Genomic DNA, 20,347 nt, shown 5'->3' on the forward strand with positions numbered 1-20,347 from the left:
AAAATACTCTGTAAGCATTAGACATTTTCTGAGTTATTGAAAATAGATACTAATGCAATGGAAAACTGCAAAAATGATGCAATGCAAAGGTAATACATCTTAGCACAGTGGTGTTCTGAACTATATGAGTTGGGCTCACAGTTTATATACTCCAAGTATAAAAGCCCTCAGTACGTTTGCTAGAAAATATGGAGGCAATTCAGGAAGGTGCTTTGCTGCAGAGCGTGTATTTTATGTGTTTATCTCTTTAAATCTTGCCAATAGTTACTGGTTATAAACCTTAGGATTAATTTGCAGTAGAATTTTCTGTCTTTACTAGAAAATCAAATTGGCAAGTCTCCTGGCTGGCAACTAGGGTCTGGGGATTGCTCAGTGATAGACTTGGAAATAACTTGGGAGTATACTCCAATGATATAAAAATCAGCAGTATACCAAAACTATAAAGGAGAGAAAGTAAAAGTCCTAAAGGCTAGTTATCATAAACAGGGGCAAAGATTTGTCTCACATTCCTGAATTGAGTGATGCATGCCTATTTTTAATGTTATAACTTTATTCTCAGAGCCATCATATATATATATATATATATGTGTATATATATATATATATACACACACACACATATATATACACACATATATATATGCACATACATACATATATATATTCTCTTTGGTCTACATATATGTAGAAGCTCAGATTTAGGGGGTACACCTTGGTTTAAATCCAGTGCTATTAAATCCCAAGGAAGTTATTATCTGATTTGTAAAGTATAAAACTTACCAATATGGTTTTTGCAGTTGTTAAATGTGAAACAATATGTGATGTGATGTTCTGACCGGCATGGATCATCAGTAGCTGTTAGTTCTCACACCCTGACTAGAAATTATAATTATGTGAGGTGATGGATGTGTTCATTCACCTTATTATGGCAATCATTTCACAGTATTTACATGCATCAAATTACTCCACTGTATGCCTTAAACATACACAATGTCTTCTGTCCATTTGGCTGGGGAAAAAGAAAATAAAACAATGATCTCACATTAAAGAAAAGAAATTAGTCACACTTGCTCTCAAGGCAAAAAAAGGAAACTGTTCAACAAGCAAATGTTGGGCACACATTTTGTGCTAGATTTTGTGGTAGGTGCTAGGGATGTAACTGTGAGGAAATAAAAATAAGAAGAGTTTAAGAGTGCTGGACACTAACCTAGATACTGCCTATATTAGGTCCTTGCAATTCAGAACTTCCAATTTGGTAGTGATAGAGATGAAAAAAATAGCAGATGTAGTGAGGGATAAGAGAGAATTTACTCAAGGCCCTAAGGGGCAATTAGTCAGAGCTTGGGAGGAAAACGAAGATTTCTTAGGATGGCATCAGTGTGACCTACTTATAGGAAAGAGATGCCCTTACCTTCTGAACTTCTGAATGGTTAACATTAAAAGTCTTAGCATTAGAAGCAGATTGTACACTCTGCCCAGACAAATTAGATCATTAGAGTAAGAAGAGGAATTGTGGTGTGTGTGCATGTGTGTGTGCGTGTGTGTGTTGGAGAAATAGATATGGACTGCCCATGACTGGCAATCAATAGTATGGCTTCATATGGACACTATGTGTTCTCTATAAGTAGCCACTAAATGAATGAATGAAAGAGAGAAAGAATGAATAAAAGAAGCCCTAGTAAACAAAAATTAAAGTTTTGGAAAAGAAAACAGTTTAGGAGTTCCCGTCGTGGCACAGTGGTTAACGAATCCGACTAGGAACCATGAGGTTGCGGGTTCGGTCCCTGCCCTTGCTCAGTGGGTTAACGATCTGGCGTTGCCGTGAGCTGTGGTGTAGGTTGCAGACACGGCTCGGATCCCGCGTTGCTGTGGCTCTGGCATAGGCCGGTGGCTACAGCTCCGATTCAACCCCTAGCCTGGGAACCTCCATATGCCGCGGGAGCGGCCCAAGAAATAGCAACAACAACAACAACAACAACAAAAGACAAAAAAAAATAAAAATAAAAAAATAAAGTAGAAACTCTTAATAAATTGAGCATATTAAAAAAAAAAAAAAGAAAACAGTTTAATATATGCCATTTGAAGAAAGACTATCTGTTTTGGAAGCAAGGCCCATGAAGTCACTTAGCCATCATGAGAAAACTAATAAACAGATGCCCATGATGAATGGTACTGCCCATTAGCAATTTTTTTGTTCACTCCCCACCCTTGCCATGGCTTACCTGCCCCATCATCTTTAACCTTTTTTTTTTTTTTTTTTTTTTTGTCTTTTTTTTTTTTTGCCATCTCTGGGCCGCTCCTGCGGCACATGGAGGCTCCCAGGCCAGGGGTCTAATCGGAGCTGTAGCCGCCAGCCTACACCAGAGCCACAGCAAAGCGGGATCCCAGCCGCGTCTGCGACCTACACCACAGCTCACGGCAACGCCGGATTGTCAACCACTGAGCAAGGGCAGGGACCGAACCCGCAACCTCATGGTTCCTAGTCGGATTCGTTAACCACTGCGCCACGACGGGAACTCCCATGTTTAATCTTGACCATGACATGAATTGGCCAATAGAAGTCATCAGAATTTATACCATGTTTAAAAGCAGACGCTTTGGAGTCAGCTTTCTCTCTGACGGCTACCTTAATTCTGCCACTTCCTTACCAGGGAAACTTGGGCAAATGACTTGATTTCTCTAGACTTAACTTTTTCCCCACATCAGTTCACATAACAACAGTGTTGTTTTCATAGGATAATGAGGATTATGATCATGTAAACAAAGTGTTTATTATACTTTACAAATAGTGAATTGTTTAAAAATTAGACATCATTATACGATTATAACTCTTCTATTTCTACCTTGAACGAAAATTTTAAAATATTTCATTCAACCTTCTTGAGTTCTTTGTGTTTCTTGTACTATTTCTGTGCCACCAGGACTTTTAACATCCCTGGGATAGTGGCACCCTGAGAAAGTGCCTGGCTTTCCACCCTTTAAATTTGGTTAGCCTGTAAGAGTCTGGAAATCTTTGATAATTTAAACATTTAATAAATAATGCTAAAATCAAGTAATACTGTCTTGAGAAGACCATAATCTCTGAGGTTAATTTTGGATTGCTGCTGCTTTAGAAACTCTGCAAAGGAGGAAAAGAAAAGTGGCTACTACTTTCTCTAATGGAACATTTTCCTCTGGCAAATATACTCCTGAATCTCACAGCACAATTTAATTTCACAAAATGTCAGAGAGAAATAGTGTTAGGTCATTTCATCCTCTACAAGAAACTATTTTGTCTAAGATCAGGTGTCTTAATGATTAAGGCTTTTTATTAATGTATATTCCTAGGCAGCCTCATGTAGCCACTTCGAAGCAAGATTATGTTTCAGAAACATGGGTGTCATATAATAAAGATGTTTTCTTCATGAGGTAATGTTCCTGAAATATGTGCTGGATAATCCATGATCTACTAAATCCATGAGGTAATGGGTCTGAAATACATGCCATAAACCGCGGAAATTTCTTGATGGGAAAACTGGACATGGATTATTACATTTCTCTGAATGTCAGGGCAATCAGGATGACTAAAAAGGATTTTTGCTCCCCTTTTCCAACTTACTTTCACAAAGACAGACAAAATTCACACTGCCAATTATTTCAAAAGAAACAATTATTTATGAAAATACTTTCCATAAAGAATGCAGAAACAATAACTTGACAGTTTGAAACGTAGCACAAAGTATGTTGTGACAATACCCCTACTCCACATGTACACTTTTAAACCAGTAATATGAGTTATTACTGTTAATTCAATTACAGAAATCAGAAAAATTCTTCACTTTGAAGGAAAGAGCATTACTATAAACTCAAGACAATTTATTTCAAAATACATATATTTTTCCTTAGAAAGAGTCACTCCCTTCCCAATGAATATTTTTTCTGGAAGCACAAGAATGAAGCTGCTTTAAACGCAAATCTATAAACATGCAGACACATATACTTCAAGAATCTTAGTAACCAACTGGTTTAAACCCTTTATTTTGTAGATGATGAGACAAAGAGCTAAAAATGTTAACTGCCATCTGTGGTGATTTTAAAATACATCCATAATTTATTTTTTGTGCGCTCCCCTCAAAAGATGGATTCTAATTGTTCTGTTATTGAGAGTAAGATGAACTTAGTGACTTACTTCTGAAAGAACTGAATGTGCCTGAAGTAGCAATACAGGAATTTTGAGACCAGAAAAAAACATAAATGGCAGTGAAACTTCCTCTCTGATTGCTGTTCTAGATTGCCTGCTTTAGGAGAAGCCAACCACTTAGTCTGTGTCAGTGAAAAGTCAATGGAATGTGATTAGCAGAATTCCAAGATGGACCTCAAGCTTCCTACCCCCTGTGTATACATCCTGGGTGATCCTCTCCACGTGACTGTGAGCAGGACATGCAAATATGTTTGGATGTTATGCTCATGACCAAAGGCTATACAGAAAAGGTGAAAGGATAGTTACATCCATGGCTACATATGTTATTTAAGACTGTCAGAGCAGACAGAAGAGAGATGCTTCTGATGACTTTGAGAAAGCAAGTTGCCATGTTGTGAGAGGGCCATATGACTAGGACCTGAGGACAGCCTCCAGGAGCCCAGAGAGATGGCTGACCTACTTCCAGCAAGATGACAGGAACCTCATTCCTATAGTCTTGGGAGTTGGATTTAGCCAACAACCTGGAAATTCTTGGAGATGAACCCTGAGCTCTAGATGAGAACACAGCCCAACCAACATCTTGATTTTCAGCCTCAGAAGATAACTTGAGCAGAAGACTCAACCTAACCTGTACCCTGTATCCCAACCCAAGGAAAGTATGAGATAATTAATTTGCATTGATTTAAGCCATTGAGTTTGTAGTAATTTGTTACACAGCAATAGAAAACTAATACAGAAGGAAACTGAGGTCTCCTGCCAATAACTGTACCATGTGAGTGAATCATCTTGGAAGTGCATCCTTCAACCCCAGTCAAGTTCCTTAACTGGAACCTCATGAGAGGCCTTAAACTAGAACCACCCAGGCCAGGATACTAAATTTGTCGTGCTTTTCATATTTTATGATGTTTTGCTATCTTGAGGGCCCTAGTTGGCTGGGGAGAGACTAGCTAATTCCTAGAGATATTAAACAGCATGCCTGCAAACTGACACATTTCATATGCAAATCAAGCAATTCTGAATCCATTCCTCTAAACATCTCCCCCTGAACCACCTCCTTGTGGAATTCTCAAACACTAAGCCAACATTCCCCCTGCCCTAAATCTATCCAAGGCTAGGTACTAGACAACTAGAGATTACCTCTACAGTCCAGAACCCACTGACATTATTCTACTAGTCAGTCCTAAACTGTATCCCCTTCCTTGCCTTGCCTTTCTCAAAACACAATAAAGGCTCTTGTGCCATACTTTCTCTTTGTCCTAATCTGCCTCCTGACTGACTCTGGAGCTTCTCCATGTGGCCCTGCATGAAATGATATACCTCATTTCTCTTGGGAAATCTAATAAATTCTTCTTTCAATTAACCTCTCTGTGTTGTCACTCAGTGACCTCCATAAATTAATACCCCATGGATTTTTTTTTTTAACACAGCAGCTCCCTAATTTCTAGTCCACAAAAACTATGTGAGATAGTCAATATTTACTTCTATTTTAAACTGCTAAGGGGTAATTTAAGCTGCTAAGAGGTAATAGATGACTAGTACACTACCTTTGCCTCCGTTCATTGGCAGAACCAGAGAAAAGAGTTCAAGTCCTTGACCTTCTCAGATGTTTGGTGGAGCAGCAAAAGAAGCACAGGCTCTGAAGTAGAACAGATATTAGTTTAAATAAAATTTCTGCTACCTATTTTCTTTGTTTTTTTAATTAATTAATTAATTTTCCCAAAATTACTTTATTTTTTTATTATTCAAATGAACTTATCACATCTGTAGTTCTATAATGATCATAACAATCTGATTTCACAGGATTTCTGCTACCTATTTTCTTTTTGAGTTTGGTCAAGTTTCCTTAATATCACTGAGGCTCAATTTTCTCATCTTTAAAATTGATGTAATACTTAAGTTATCAGGATTTTATGAGATTTTTGAAAACTAGCAAGGTAAAGCTTATAAAGGGCTTTGCAGAGAGTTGAAGGTCAATAAATACTAGTTCATTTTAATAATCAGGTATTCTTTCCATTGTCATTATAAAATGCAATTTAATAATTAATTGCTAATGCAAAGACATTTCATTAGTCCAAAGATCTCTGATAAAATTCCTTTGCGTGAGTATTATGACAGAAATAAGACAGCAAATAACAAAGATCAATATGCAAAAGGAAGCAGATAGTTCAGACAGAGCCCAAGCATTGTGCCATAACGTCACTGTTCCCTACATCCTCCCCAAAAGAAAAAAAAGATAGAAAAAGCAGGGAAAACACTGTGCTCTTGTTTTTCCCCACATCTCCTATCTATTGATCAGAACTTCATCCCTATCTTTCTATCTTTTCAGTATGATCTACTCTTTTTGGAGAGATATCCTGGAATTAAAAAAAAAATGGATAAAGCCAGGTAGCCTACATTCCCTTCACCTAATCTTATCAGTAAGATATATAAAAGATGATTCTCAAGGAGTTTATATCTAGTTGAGAATGAAATTATAATGTAGATAAAAGTAAAAATAAAACCCAGGAGATTGATGGATGTTTAAATACCAAATGAGTGTTCCAGATTGATCGTTTTAAAATGAGATGTTCTTCAAAATCTAAATTTTGATATTTATCTTTTCTTCAGTGCTGGAAATATGGAAATAATGAAACTCCCTAAACTATACCCAAAATTAAATTTTCTCTCTTTTGGATTGTACTACAAAAGAAATTTTTCTTTAACCAAATGCCAAATTTTATAATTTTGAATTTAATGTTTAGTCTTATGATCCATTTGACATATTTTTTTAATATAACATACTTATGAATATTAAAATGTTCCAACACCATTTGTTGAAAAGCTATTCTTTTCCTATTGAATTAGTTGAGCAATATTATCAAAAAACAAATACCATATATGTTTGAGTCAATTTTTTCACTATTTGGTTCCATTGATCTATATGTTTATTCTTATGTCAATATCATATGGTCTTGATTATAGCAGCTTTATCATAATTCCTGAAACAAAGGAGTTTGAGTCATCCATTTTTGTTCATCTCATTAAAACTCATTTTGGCTCTTCTATGTTCTTTATACTATCAAGTAATTTTAAGAAGAAAACTGTCAATTATATAACAATTATGTCAATGTCGACTGGTAGTTTTTTGAATGTACATATCACCATGGGGAGTATTGTCATTTTAGCAACATAGAGAGTTCCAATCTGTAGTTAGACTATGTCCTTTATGGTTTGTGTCTTAATTTCTCTCAGCAACACTTTTAAGTTGTGAGATACATATACTGCACATTTTTTAAAGCTATCCTAAAATTTTCATGTTTTGGTGCTGTTATAAATGTTGCTTTTAATTTCCAATTTTTCATTGCTTATATCTAGAATTACAGTTGATGTTTATAGAGAAAGCTTATATCCTGAGACATAGCTAAACATACTTATTAGTTCTAGTAGATTTTATTTAGTAGATGATGACGTTCTTCGAAAATAAATAGGGCTTTATTTCTTCTTCGGAAACTGTATATCTTTTATTTCATCTTCTTTCCTTATTGCCTTGGCTAGAGGCCCAGTACAAAGTTAAAAAGTAGTAAGAGTGGATACCTCTGCCTTATTAGGTGGTGGAAAAAATAGAATTTATCACCTTTAGGAACGGGATTAGCTGTAGATTTTTCAAAGATACCCCTTATAAAATTGAGAGAGTTCCCTATTCCTAATATAGATATTGAATTTTGTTATAAATATTTAATTTTGTCAAGACATTCTTCATATTTATTGAAATAACAGCATTTTACTTTCAGTCTATTGATTGATGAACTACCTTGGTTGATTTTCAAAGATTAAACAAACTTTGTTGTCTTCAGATAAACTGCATCTGATCATTCTTTATTGTTATTTTATTATAGTTTTTGCATTCAATTTAATTGCATTTTCTTAAAATTTTTTTTCTGTATTCTTGAGAGGCAGTTGTATTGTAACATCTTTGATTTTATCAGAGTAATTCTAGGTCATTATATAATTTGAGAGGTAGTTTCTTCCTCCTTCCCTCTCTCTCTCTTTCTTTCTTGAGTTTGTTTACAAGTAGTGTTGTTTCTTCCTTAACTTTTTCTTAGGAATTACCAGTGAAGCCAACTGCTCCTACATGTTCTCTGTAGGAGGCATTGGTTTGTTTAGATTGTGAATTAGATTCCTTTAGTAACTGTAGGGATATTCAGATTATTTATTTCTTCTTGGATGGAATCTGTTAGTTTTTTTTCTTTTATAGAATTTGTCCATTTTATCTAAATTACTGTATTTATTGCCTCAGAGTTGCTCATAATATTCCTTTATTATCCTTTCAATGTCTGTGGAATCCATAATGATGTCTTTCATTTCATTTGGAATATTAGTAATTTTCAATCTCTTTTGCTCTTGATATGTCAGGCCAGAAGTTTATCAGTTACACTGATCTTTTCAAAAATTGTTTTTGCTTTCACTGACTTACTCTATTTAGCCTAGAAAGCAGAAATTTTCTATTTGATTAATTCTCATTTTATCTTATTTTCTCCATTCTGCTTGCTTTGAGCAAAATTTGTTCATTATTTCTGCCTTCTTAAGGTAGTCTCTTAGGTAGTTTCAGATCATTATAATATATTCTAAGGAAATGATAATGTAAATTTCTCAAAAACCTGCACTAACTTTATCCTATAAATGTTGATATATGTTTTAAAAAACCTTATTTGGTTCAATTTTTTTCTTAACCACCTTGTGATTTCTAATTTAATCCATGTGTTATATACAATGAATTAGTTGATTACCAAATATCAAATGATTTTGTTATTGATTTATAATTTAATTCCATTGTAATCGGAAAGCATATTTTGTGTGTGTGTTGGTGTGACTACCATCTTTTTAAACAGACTGACACTTTCTTATGACCAAGTATATGGCTTATTTTAGAGAACAGTCTGTGTGCACTTGAAATGTATGTATCTTTTTAAGTGAGTATTAGTATTTGAGTGTAGTTCTTGAAGCATCTACTCTTCCCCATCCTGATGCTGATTAAAATATTAAAAAGGAATGGGGTGAGATAGAGTATTTGAGGGAAAGAAGAATCCTATAACTTTAAAACAGGAGCTGATATACTCTTAAAAAAATCCACTGGCTAATTTTAAGAGACAATTTGTGACTGAAAGTTACATGAGTAGATGTAGATATTTTTTCATCCCCAAGAAGTGCAGGAGGGAGCGATATGAAAGAAAATTTGGTGGAAGGGCATTGGAAATTATCATTGATAACATATGAAAGTAGTTTTAATAGACTATTACTTTTCTATTGGTGATGTAAAAAAAAAAAACCATACTTGGCTTAAAACAACTCAGATGTATTATCTTACAGTTCTATATGTTAGAATTCTTTTTTTTTTTTTTTTTTTTTTGGCCTTTTTGTCCTTCTGGGGCCGCACCCACAGCACATGGAGGTTCCCAGGCCAGGGGTCTAATCAGAGCTGTAGCTGCCAGCCTACACCAGAGCCGCAACAACATGGGATCTGAGCTGCATCTGCGACCTACACCACAGCTCATGGCAATGCCGGATTCTTAACCCACTGAGTGAGGCCAGGGATCGAACTCTCAACATTATGGTTCCTAGTTGGATTCGGTAACCACTGTGCCACGATAGGAACTCCATTAAGGTAGAATTCTGATTTGAGTCTTGCTGGGTGAAAATCAAGATGTCAGCAGGGCTATGCCTTTTCCTGGAAGCTTTAGGGGAGAATATATTTTCCTTGCCACCCAGAAGGGTCCTCCACATTCCTTAGGCCTAAAACATAACATCTCTTTCACCATTATTCCATAGTTACATGCCCTTCTGACCACAGCCAGGAAAGGTTCTCCACTTTTAAGGATTCCAGTGATTATACTGTGGATATGCAGATATTCTATGATAATGTCCCCATTAAGATTCTTAATCACACACGCAAAGTCTTGTTGCCATCATAAGCAGACTCCATGGATAAGAGGTAAACATGTTTGGAGGGGCTGTTACTCTTCCTACCACACATTTTTATATACTTTTCACAATATAAAGTGTTTTAAAATGGTGTTTCTAAATTGGTTTGTTGTCAAATCTGTGCCTGCATTCAGGAATGCCAAAGTCAATTAAGCAATGAATTTCCTTGGCTCATAAGTGTGATGTCAAAAAATGCAAAATGTGACTGGTTGAAATGGATTCCTAGGTCCTTTGGCCAGAGGTGCTCCTGACTTAAGGCTTCCTGTGTCAATAAAAAAGGAGGAACTGGGCTGGAGAAAAGCAGTTCTGCTACAGATGCGCTAGGAAAGTGCAGCTGGGCTACTGCAAAGCCGGCCTGGATGAAGAAGCTGTTAACACTTTAACTCCAAGAGGCTCTGTCCCACTAAACTCTGCTTAATCCTCTGCTTTCTGTGCTCTCCTTCTCTTCTCCTTTTCTCAGCATCATTTTGCAATGGGGGGGGGGGGGGGACATGAAAGAGAAATGTCTAGAAAGTCACAGTGAAGGCGACTTGCAGAGTCTGCATTCCGAATCCCTTCACTATGTATTTATTCTTCTTTAGGGTGTTTTCTAAGTGTGGGAAGACTGGTCAAAATCTTCTACTTTTTTTTTTTTTTTTTTGTTGTCTTTTTAGGGTCACACCTGTGGCGTTTGGAAGTTCCCATCCTAGGGGTCGGACCAGAGCTGCAGCTGCCGGTCTACACCACAGCTACAACAGTGCAAGATCCAAGCCAAATCTGCAACCTACACCCTAGTTCACGGCAACAACAGTTCTTCAACCCACTGAGTGGAGCCAGGGACTCAGACCCAAATCCTCACAGAAACTGGTTGGGTTTGTTACCACTGAGCCACAATGGGAACTCTAGTATCTTCTACCCTTTTTTTTTCTTTATCTACCTCCATAATCTGCCCAGTTTTCAGTAATTTACCTCCATGTAGGCAAGAACATTGCTTCCTAAATAATTTTTCTATTTTTCTTCTGAAAATGGAATGAGAGCAATGTTTTACTCATGGAAAATACATTAGTATCTTCCAAAAAGGGTACGTATATGCAACCTACATTAAAAAGCAGGAAAATTCCCCACAGTTTCTTCATATCGTTTATATATTTAGACTCACCTTTCCTTACAGTTAAATGATTAGAAGTGTTCCTGAAAACTAGAAAGTGTTATAACAGAAGCTATTGTTTGTTGTCTATCAGAGGAAAGTACATTTACATGCATAGATTGGGAAATCTGTTCTTATTCATAAATGTAATTCTGGTTATATGCAAATAGAATGATGACCCAATGGCTCACTGTTTCATGTGGCTCTATGTGTCCCAGGAAAGCCACTCAGATTGCCATTCTTCTCAGGACAACTGATTTTCTGCTGTTCTATGATAAAGTCATCAGTTACATGCTTACACCCATCAAAACTTAATTTGATTGTGGAATAGTATGTTTTCTGTTATTGCTGTTTTAATGCGTTCTGGGCTATTTAGTGTCTACACTTTATATCCCTCGTGTCCATCCCATATCCCCTGACACATGTACACATGTTTACAGACAGATTTCTGGGTTATCAGAAGCTTCTACACTTAATAAGTGCACTTGTTTTCAGAACAGTGAAGGAAACCAGATGGTTTCCAATCACAGTGTTGAAAGGACATAATGTTAAGTTGAATTCTTATAATTTAACACTATAGATGATTAGAGGGTACATGTTTAAAAAGCTAACTTGTTGCCAATGATCCTTGTTTTGTAAGCTTATTTAAACACATGGTGCAGTAAAAAGAACAAAAGTTTGAAAACTAATTGTAAAAACTCAAACCAATTAGTAATGGAGAATCCATGTTTCATTTTCTACCATACTTTTTACTAGAGCTTCTAGATGTAGCTAGTAAAATGGAAATAGTATAATAATTTATTTTTCCACCTCCATGCCTTTGAGGAAATTGTGATTCATGGATCAAAACCTGCGGAGGAAGAAAAGTTGTTGGCAAATGCTTAATCTATTTAAAAGTAATCCATGGCAATACGATGATGTGTGTTTAAACATGTCTTTCCCTCTGAAGGACACTTTTATATACATCTGATCTAGGTCTAGATCATATCATATATACAATATGCATATCCAGATCTAGATCAGATTATAAGTCCCAATATACACAAAGATAAGTTAGAGATATATAGATGATTAGACAAAACAGATAGATACATATACACATAGATACACAGAATAAAAACACATATGTGCTTTTTAAAAAAATATAATCAATTCTCTTATATATGTGTACTGGAAGTGTGTGTAGTGAAACAAATAAAAGAATTTTATTTCTATAGGGTTAAAACCTAATTCTGAATAATGAAACAAATTAGTTGCCCCAATCCTTGAAAGCCAAGCCACTCACTCATTACAGCTTCCTACTGGAATTTGACGGGATTACATCAAACAAAGAGATGTTTGCCATAATTTCAATTAATTTAAATAATTAATTAGTGTCTCTGTGCTGACAAAATACCATCAGCACTCAGGAATCCAATAGCACTGGTCTCTGTACAATGGCTTTTAAGGATGGATCACATGTCAATATAGAAGCATACCTAAAAACAATTGCATGTAGCTTTGACTCAGTGAGAAACTGCATGAAATGTAAACAATAAATTAGGGTGGATAAATTGCTGAGAGCCATCTCCAGAAAGGAATACAAATAAAACAGAATATTTTTTTTTCTGAAAATGGACAGAATCAGGGCAAAATATAGATTTTTGAAACATAAAATGACTTTGGAAAAATAATTTAGTGGAATGTATATACACACAAACACAGGAAGAGTGTGACTATAAAGTAATGAGACCTATTTAACCAATCTCACATACGAATGCTTTTCCATCCAGATGTTATAAATTGAAAACTATAAATTTTCCTATGGACTGTTATGGCACCTATCCATAAACAGGCATTTTTTTATATTGACTTGGCTATAAAGGATGTTGACTTGCTCTACTTCCTGCTTTCAAATGGAGCAATTATGAGTTTTCCAGTCAAGCTTAAAATAGGTCACACTGAAAGTTTAATGAGATTTCTTCCCATGAAGAACTTCTCCCTCAAGACTTCAATGCCACTTTTCTAACCAAAGTACAAGAACTACTCTTTTACCCAGATATTTGGATTCATTTTCTCAATAAATCAATTATCCAGATGTTTTTCTCCATGTGAAGTGAAATATCTGGATGCTGCTATATTTTTAATGCTTCACATCACATAAGCAAAGCATTTCTAGTGATAAGTGTATGGATATAGATTGTGAGGCTAATATGGTTTTAAAAACCTGTGGATTTTCTTCCCTCAAGCAAAGCTTTAACATTTCTGAAATTCAGTTAATTTGAACTTTATGAAAATCTTTGAAATTTGACTTTTACCTGAGGAGAATGAGTCTCTATTTTGAGTCATTTGCTTCTGGGTAAATTTCAAGACAGTATCACTGGCAAATCTAACACAAGGAAGTCATATGCAACCACCTATAATTTATTCAGGAAGTCTGGTATTTAAACAATTTGAAATTCATGTCTTACCATCAGATAATCAGATAATTTGGCAAGTTTACTATCTTCTGAAGTACTTCCCAAAGTAATTGTAGTATTTATAATCAAGAAGAGATTTTACTATGTTTGCTTTTTTTTCTATCCCCAAAATGAGGGTATTTTGCATTGATAAGTGGAAACCTCTCATAATTTCTTATTTCTTTTCATCTATTTGGTTTGAGCATAGGTACCAAACTTTTAAAATTCCAGTTATTGTTGTATATTTTAAAATTTTATTGATTTTACTGCTATGAGCCTTTCTATGTGTTTCTTTACTAAAGGCAGAGATGTCATATGTTAAAAATGATCCAGGAAAGAACAAGAATCTAGTTCTGTGTGAAATGCTCACTGAAGACCACTGGCCATCACTGTGGTATTTGCTTCTATTCCGTTTGATCATTTTTTCTAATTTTTGTTTTGGAAAAATATGGATGTTTTAGAAGAAGGATGGGGTTATTATCAAGAAATTGGTCAGATATATATACTCAGCAAATGTCAGTAACTCAACAAGGGCTGTACTTCTTCAGTGACCCAGGAATCCTCATGAAAGGTGCAAAGCAATCTAGAGATGCATCAGTGAAGATAGACAAGGAACTCTTTCTTCTTTAAATAGGAAAACCAGTCGATTAATTATTAAAGGGGCCAATGATTTTGGTCGAAGCTTTCAATCACATTAGCCATATATGGTCTGAAAATCAGTCCAAGTAGTAATGTCCAAAAGGCTATGGATTATTTCCTGGCACACATTAGTAACCCCAAGCATTGTGCAATTAAACCAGAATTAATATTGGTATAGGCTTGGGTAATACACATTATTGCTTCCTTCATGGTTTAAATCTTAGATTCATTATTTGCTCACTGTGTGGCCTTATTCAATGACTACACTTCTCTGTAGTTCACTTTCATCATCTATAAAGTAAATTCAATTCTGCTAAAAGAATTCAATGAGAGAATTTTTTTTTCAGTGCTTTAGTGACTATGATATAATACAATCTTTCTACATACTATTAATATGACAAGCAAATAACTGCTGTAGAAACCTAAGTCATCTCATCTCATGGCACTCAAGATTCCTCAAATAGCCCCCCATTACTTTAAGACTGAAAGCTAAAGTCCTTAAAATGGCCCACAAGATCCTATGCAATCTGTCCTCCTTCTTGGTCTACTATTTCTTTTATCTTGATTTCCTGCAATACTTTTCTAGCTCAAACTACTCCAGACACCCTGTGTTCTTGATTCTTCACAAACATTACAGCCATGCTTCTGCCTCAGGGCCCTTGCATTATCTATTCCCCTCCATGGGATTATCTTCCTCCAAATGGCCACATAGTCCATTTCCTCTCTTTCTTCAACTCTTGGCTCAGTTGTCACCTTTTCAATGAAGCTTCATTTAAAAGGGCAGACTTGGGGTTCCCATTGCGGCTCAGCAGAACAAACCCAACTAGTGTCCATGAGGATTCAGGTTCGATCCCTGGGCTTGCTCAGTGGGTTAAGGATCTGGTGTGCTGAGAGCTGTGGGGGTTCTATAGGTGGTTCTGATCTGGTGTGGCTGTGGCTGTGGTGTGGCATAGGCCAGCAGTCATAGCTCTGATTTGACCCCTAGCCTTGGAACTTCTATATGCCATACCTACAGCCCAAATAAAATAAAATAATAAAATAAAATAAAATAAAAAGGACAGACTCGCCCATACTCATCTTGATTCCCTTTATCCTATTCTATTTATTTCTGTAATACCTGAACTCTCCAACATATGTAATTGATTTATTATATTTATAATCTATATTTCCCCACTTGAATGTTAAATCATTAAATTAGTTTTTTTTTTCTTTTTTTTTCTTGTCAGCTTTGTTTACTAATTCATCCTTCACACCTGGAACATTCCTCAGTGTAAAGTAAGTACTCAAAAAATGTGATGAATGAATAAATAATGAATAAGTGGTAGTGAGTTTTTGAATTATTATTTGGCTTATTTTACCTTCTTATGACTTGGTTCATTGCTGCCTCCTCTACCATTTTTTTTTTTTCCAGGCTGTGGCATATGGCAGGTTAATCATTCTTCCCAAGTTGGAGCAGGCTGGTCAGGAGTCCAGGTAGCCTCCAGCTACCTTGGAACATAATCAGTCCCCGTTTGTCTGCATTTACAAAATAGCTGCACAGCAGTATGCCTTTGAGTGAGTATTCATGAGATCCCTAAAGAACACTGCTTTCTTTGTCTCACTGCAGGAAAAAAAAAAAAAAATCTCAACAAAACTCAGGCTTGCCAAGTGCCACAATTTCCCTCCTTCTCATGCCCTGTCATATAAAGTCAGTTCAAGATCCACTTTTCAGCCACAGCTGACAGGGCCCAGGTCCCTGTGTATCTACCAGACCCTATGACCATTGCCTGTGAGTAGAGCTTCTGATGGTCCAGCTTAACTGCTAATGAGAAGAGTCAGTCACAGTCCCAAGAAAATGCTCCAGATGTGTCTGGACATGCAAAACATGCTGGAACATGGCATAGATAGTGAAGACTTCAAAGACGTTCTCTTCAATAAAATCTATATAATTTACCTCTCTCCTCCTCTTTATCCCATAAATACAAAGAGTATAAATTAGGTTGAAGGAGATGACAGATGGTCTCAGAGAAAAAAATGTGAACAACAGTTCTCTGTTTTCATTTGGGCAAACAAGATGAGGGAAGCTCACACCACAGCATATGAAGGACAGGTATGGTTGCTAAAGAATGATTTACACTATTTTAATAAGCTTCTTTGGGATTAAAAATAGATGGCTGTGCATGGAATTGACATAGCTCTGCTCTTAAGTAAAACTGAAGAATAAGCAAACACCTTACCCAGCAACTGCATTGGAAAAGATACCTCCCTAGGTTACCACGTTACCAAGTTTAAAACCTTGGAAGAGAACATGACTATGTCTGAATAACAATAGATGAAATTAGTCCAATAGGATGATGCATAGCTGGGGATATAAGTAAGCATAAGATAGGTACAGCTCAGTGATTGGCATGTCAAATTTGTGACTAAATAGCACACTGAACTCATTCATCATTGCAAACTCTTTATTAAACTTCCTCTGTGGGTGGTACTGTGGTACTGTGTTAAACTTGGGGAAAATGGTGAAGAAAACAACCTTTGTCAGTAAGAAAGTCACAGCTACATGTGGGAAAAAAACAAGAAATGTAATGATTTACCATAAAAAGTTGATTCTTGAGCCTCCTGGGTCCACTTATATGCATATATATATTTTTTTTTTGCATAGTAAATACTATAGTAGTACATGGTCTGCATTGGTTGAATCCATGGATGCCAAACCCTGGATATAGTAGAACCCAAAGACAGAAGCCCAACTATAAGTTGATTGAATTTTTGACTATGCAGAGAGTTGACACCTCTAACCCTTCCTCCCTCCATCCCTCGTGGTTGTTGAAGGTTCAACCCTAATGTGCTTCTGGTCAGTGACAAGGTAAGTAAGTCTATGAGTGTTAAGGGAATATAAAGAGCAACTGGGGGCACCAATCTCAAGTGGGAAGGTGAGCGTGGTAAATATTTCCAAGAGGTTGTTACAGGTCAATAAAAACTTGAGAAATGCCTAAACCGGGTTTAAGTAGGTGGAGAAGAGATTGATGGGAGAGGATGTGATTTAAAAAAGGAATTTGAGCAAAGGGATGAGGGCAAGAAAGGGTAGGCTAGAAGGTATGCATAAGGGACAAGAGCTGGCAGCAGACTGTGGGAGATTTTCTCTGGCATCCTAAAGATTATAAATTTTGTATGATGAGCTTCTAAGAGAATTTACACAAGGAAAGACGTGACTATTAACGTTTCAGAAAATACCACTGCCAATACTGAAAATTCAAGCAACTGGATGGATGTTGGCTTAATTCATTGCAAAAGAGAACTAAAAAGAGATTACTTCCAAGGGGATGGCAAGTAGAGGAAAGTTGATGCTGCATTCATTTAGGGTTATGTTGAGTTTAAGTACTCAGGGGGATATTTAGTAGAGTTGGAGAGGGAGAGTTTGAGCTCGAGAGAGAGAGAAAAACATGAGAAAGATAGTTGGGATCATGATGCACTTCCTTACAGCACACATGGTCTCTTGACCCATTCTTTATTTCCTGTATTCTGCTACTAGAAATAAAATCCATTAGGACAAGGACTTTAATTGCTTATTTCTGGATTCTCGGCATCTAGAACCATGTCTGAATCATAGTGGGTACTCAAGGCTTATTTTCTGAAAAAGGATTAATTATTCAGAATTGTAGTTGAAGAAGATATGTTGGGCCAAGATCACATTTTTATCTGGAGTGGAAATGAAAAAGGACACAGACTGAAATTCTAAGTCAAACATTGAGTGAGCACCAAGGTATCAGGAGAGTTAGGAGATACGGCAGACAGCAATGAAAGAGATTGTGGCTACAATAGATAACTCCCTATTAATCCTTATTAATTGAATGAATATACTACTGAAAGAGATAATGATGAAAGAAGTGAATGTACCAGGGTCAGAATCAGGAAGAATAGGAGCTTTTTTGTTGTTGTTGTCTTTTTGCCTTTTCTAGGGCCACTCCTGCGGCATATGGAGGTTCCCAGGCTAGGGGTCAAATTGGAGCTGTAGCTACCAGCATACACCAGAGCCACAGCAGCACAGGATCCATCCGAGCCGCGTCTGCAACCCACACCCAAGCTCACGGCAATGCCGGATCCTCAACCCGCTGAGCGAGGCCAGAGACCGAACCCGTAACCTCATGGTTCCTAGTCGGATTCGTTAACCACTGCGCCACGACAGGAACTCCAGGAAGAATAGGCTTTTTTGTGTGTAGGAAGGGGGATCATCTATGTCTTTGTCTTACTCCTTCCAGGTAATCATGGCTTGATTCCTGCATACATTTGTTCTTTTCTAGACAGTCAGAGGCCAATGGCTTTTTGAGCCCTGATCTCCCTTCTCCTAAACTCATGCCTTTGGTGTCCTTCTCTCCTTATATTAAATCAGATGATGTGGACACACATCTGTTTCTACTTTCCCTCTCCTCCAGCTTAATCTTTTCAGTTCCATTTGGCTCCACAAGGCTTTGCATCACTCATTTTATTTCACTTACATGTGACCATCCTCAGCTCTAGCAAGACAAACTCAACCACACTCTGCTGGCCTCCCTATCCCACTTCTGAGTATTGGATGGATTATCTGAAACTTCTAGGCAACCTTTGTTGTTGTTTTGCAATCAAACCTGCTCCCTGTCCCTTATAAAGACACGTGAAAGCCTCGCCCTCCTTTATGAAGTTCTCAAAGACTCCTCACAAAACACTCACCCAGTGGTATAGCTCTGCTGTTTTTATGAGTGGATTAACTCCAAATCGTTTTTCCATGGAGACACCTAGGACTATGACATTTACTAGCAGATATATTCCTCAGGGGTTCACCTGGGAATGCTGATCATTTTCTCCAACATATGCAATAACTCCTCCCTTTTTCTCCCACTCATCATGGATGTGAATAAGATTATGCTCTGGAGATCACACTAAATTATCTCTCATTAAATAATTTCATAAGCTTCAACATAACTATTAGTAACAAATACTTTATAAAAACCACACCAACAGTTTGGACTATGTTTAAAGAGAGACAACTGAATTCTGTATGGCTGTAGACTATAGCCTAAATCCAATCTTTCTAACAATGAGAGGCTTTAGACAAGATTTCCTGCAATGAGATAATTTAGACTCAATTCATCACCCATCTCAGAATAGCAATTCAAAGTTTACACCTTGTTCTTGACTGAAGTACAGTGTGGATAATGTTGATTTATTATTAACATTAGAGAAGTGTTACTAGTTGGCTATTATTGCATAATAAATTACTCTAAGACACAGGCATTTACATTCTTTTTTCTGTTGTCTTGCTCATTTTCTGTGGATCAGGAGGAAGCCAGGAACAAGTCAGGGTTCTAGGTAAGGTGAGATTTGGGGTAAGATGTCAACTGGGACTGTGGTCATCTAAAGAGCTGATAGGGGCTTAAGATGTGCTTCAAAGCGGCTCACTCTCAAGTGTGGTGAGCTGAGCTTCCTAGTGGTAAAAGGCCTCAGTCCCTCATAGTGTGGGCCTCCCTATAAGACAGCTGGAGTTCCTGGAAGGCAGATACCTCAATGCCTTTTATGTTAAGCCTGAGGTCATGCTTCATCATTTCTGCAATATTTCATTAGTTACCCAGATTGGTCTTATTCAATGTGAAAGAGGATTCCACAAAGGCATCAGTACCAGGACATGAGAACTCCTGGGGGATCCTCTGGACTGTCGTGGCCAAAGTTTTAGAGAACTGATATAAGAGGGACCACATGGATGCAGACACAGTATCCCTGTGTTTTTAAATATTTTTAGACTACGTGTTCCTTTATTTGCTTTTCCTGCTGGGGTTTTTCTTATAATAAAGATGCCTTGTTTATTTCAAGCTCTTGACCCTCTCACAATACTTAGTGCCTTTACTACGGTTAATCTCAATAAGGAGTTATTGATAATAATAAAGGAAGTATACTTATTGGCAGACATATTTTTTAGATTTGTTTTTAAATATTTTAGGGAGAGTTAAAAGTCCAGATTGGTTTTCACTTCAGCCAAGTCAGTAGGCTATATTT

General features: G+C 36.7%; 1 long non-coding RNA gene across 7 annotated transcripts in view; it reads right to left on the bottom strand.

Moving 5' to 3' along the window:
- The window catches only part of LOC106504343 (uncharacterized), a 796,860-nt gene that overhangs the window by 107,604 nt on the left and 668,909 nt on the right, over window positions 1-20,347 (bottom strand). For 5 of the 7 annotated variants that reach the window (XR_014809720.1, XR_014809723.1, XR_014809722.1 and 2 more), the window contains one exon: window positions 5,725-5,816. The exons of 1 other annotated variant lie outside the window; for it this stretch is intronic. This is a non-coding gene — a long non-coding RNA (uncharacterized LOC106504343). Of the gene's footprint in view, window positions 1-5,724; window positions 5,817-15,699; window positions 15,942-20,347 lie in introns of all 7 variants that reach the window. One more of the 7 variants, XR_014809721.1, reaches the window with a different exon arrangement.

The sequence above is a fragment of the Sus scrofa genome, chromosome 7 (assembly GCF_054392235.1).
Source record: "Sus scrofa isolate SSC_HxYL_T2T_F1_AM1 chromosome 7, Sscrofa_HxYL_maternal_Yorkshire_Landrace_v2.0, whole genome shotgun sequence".
Taxonomy (NCBI): domain Eukaryota; kingdom Metazoa; phylum Chordata; class Mammalia; order Artiodactyla; family Suidae; genus Sus; species Sus scrofa.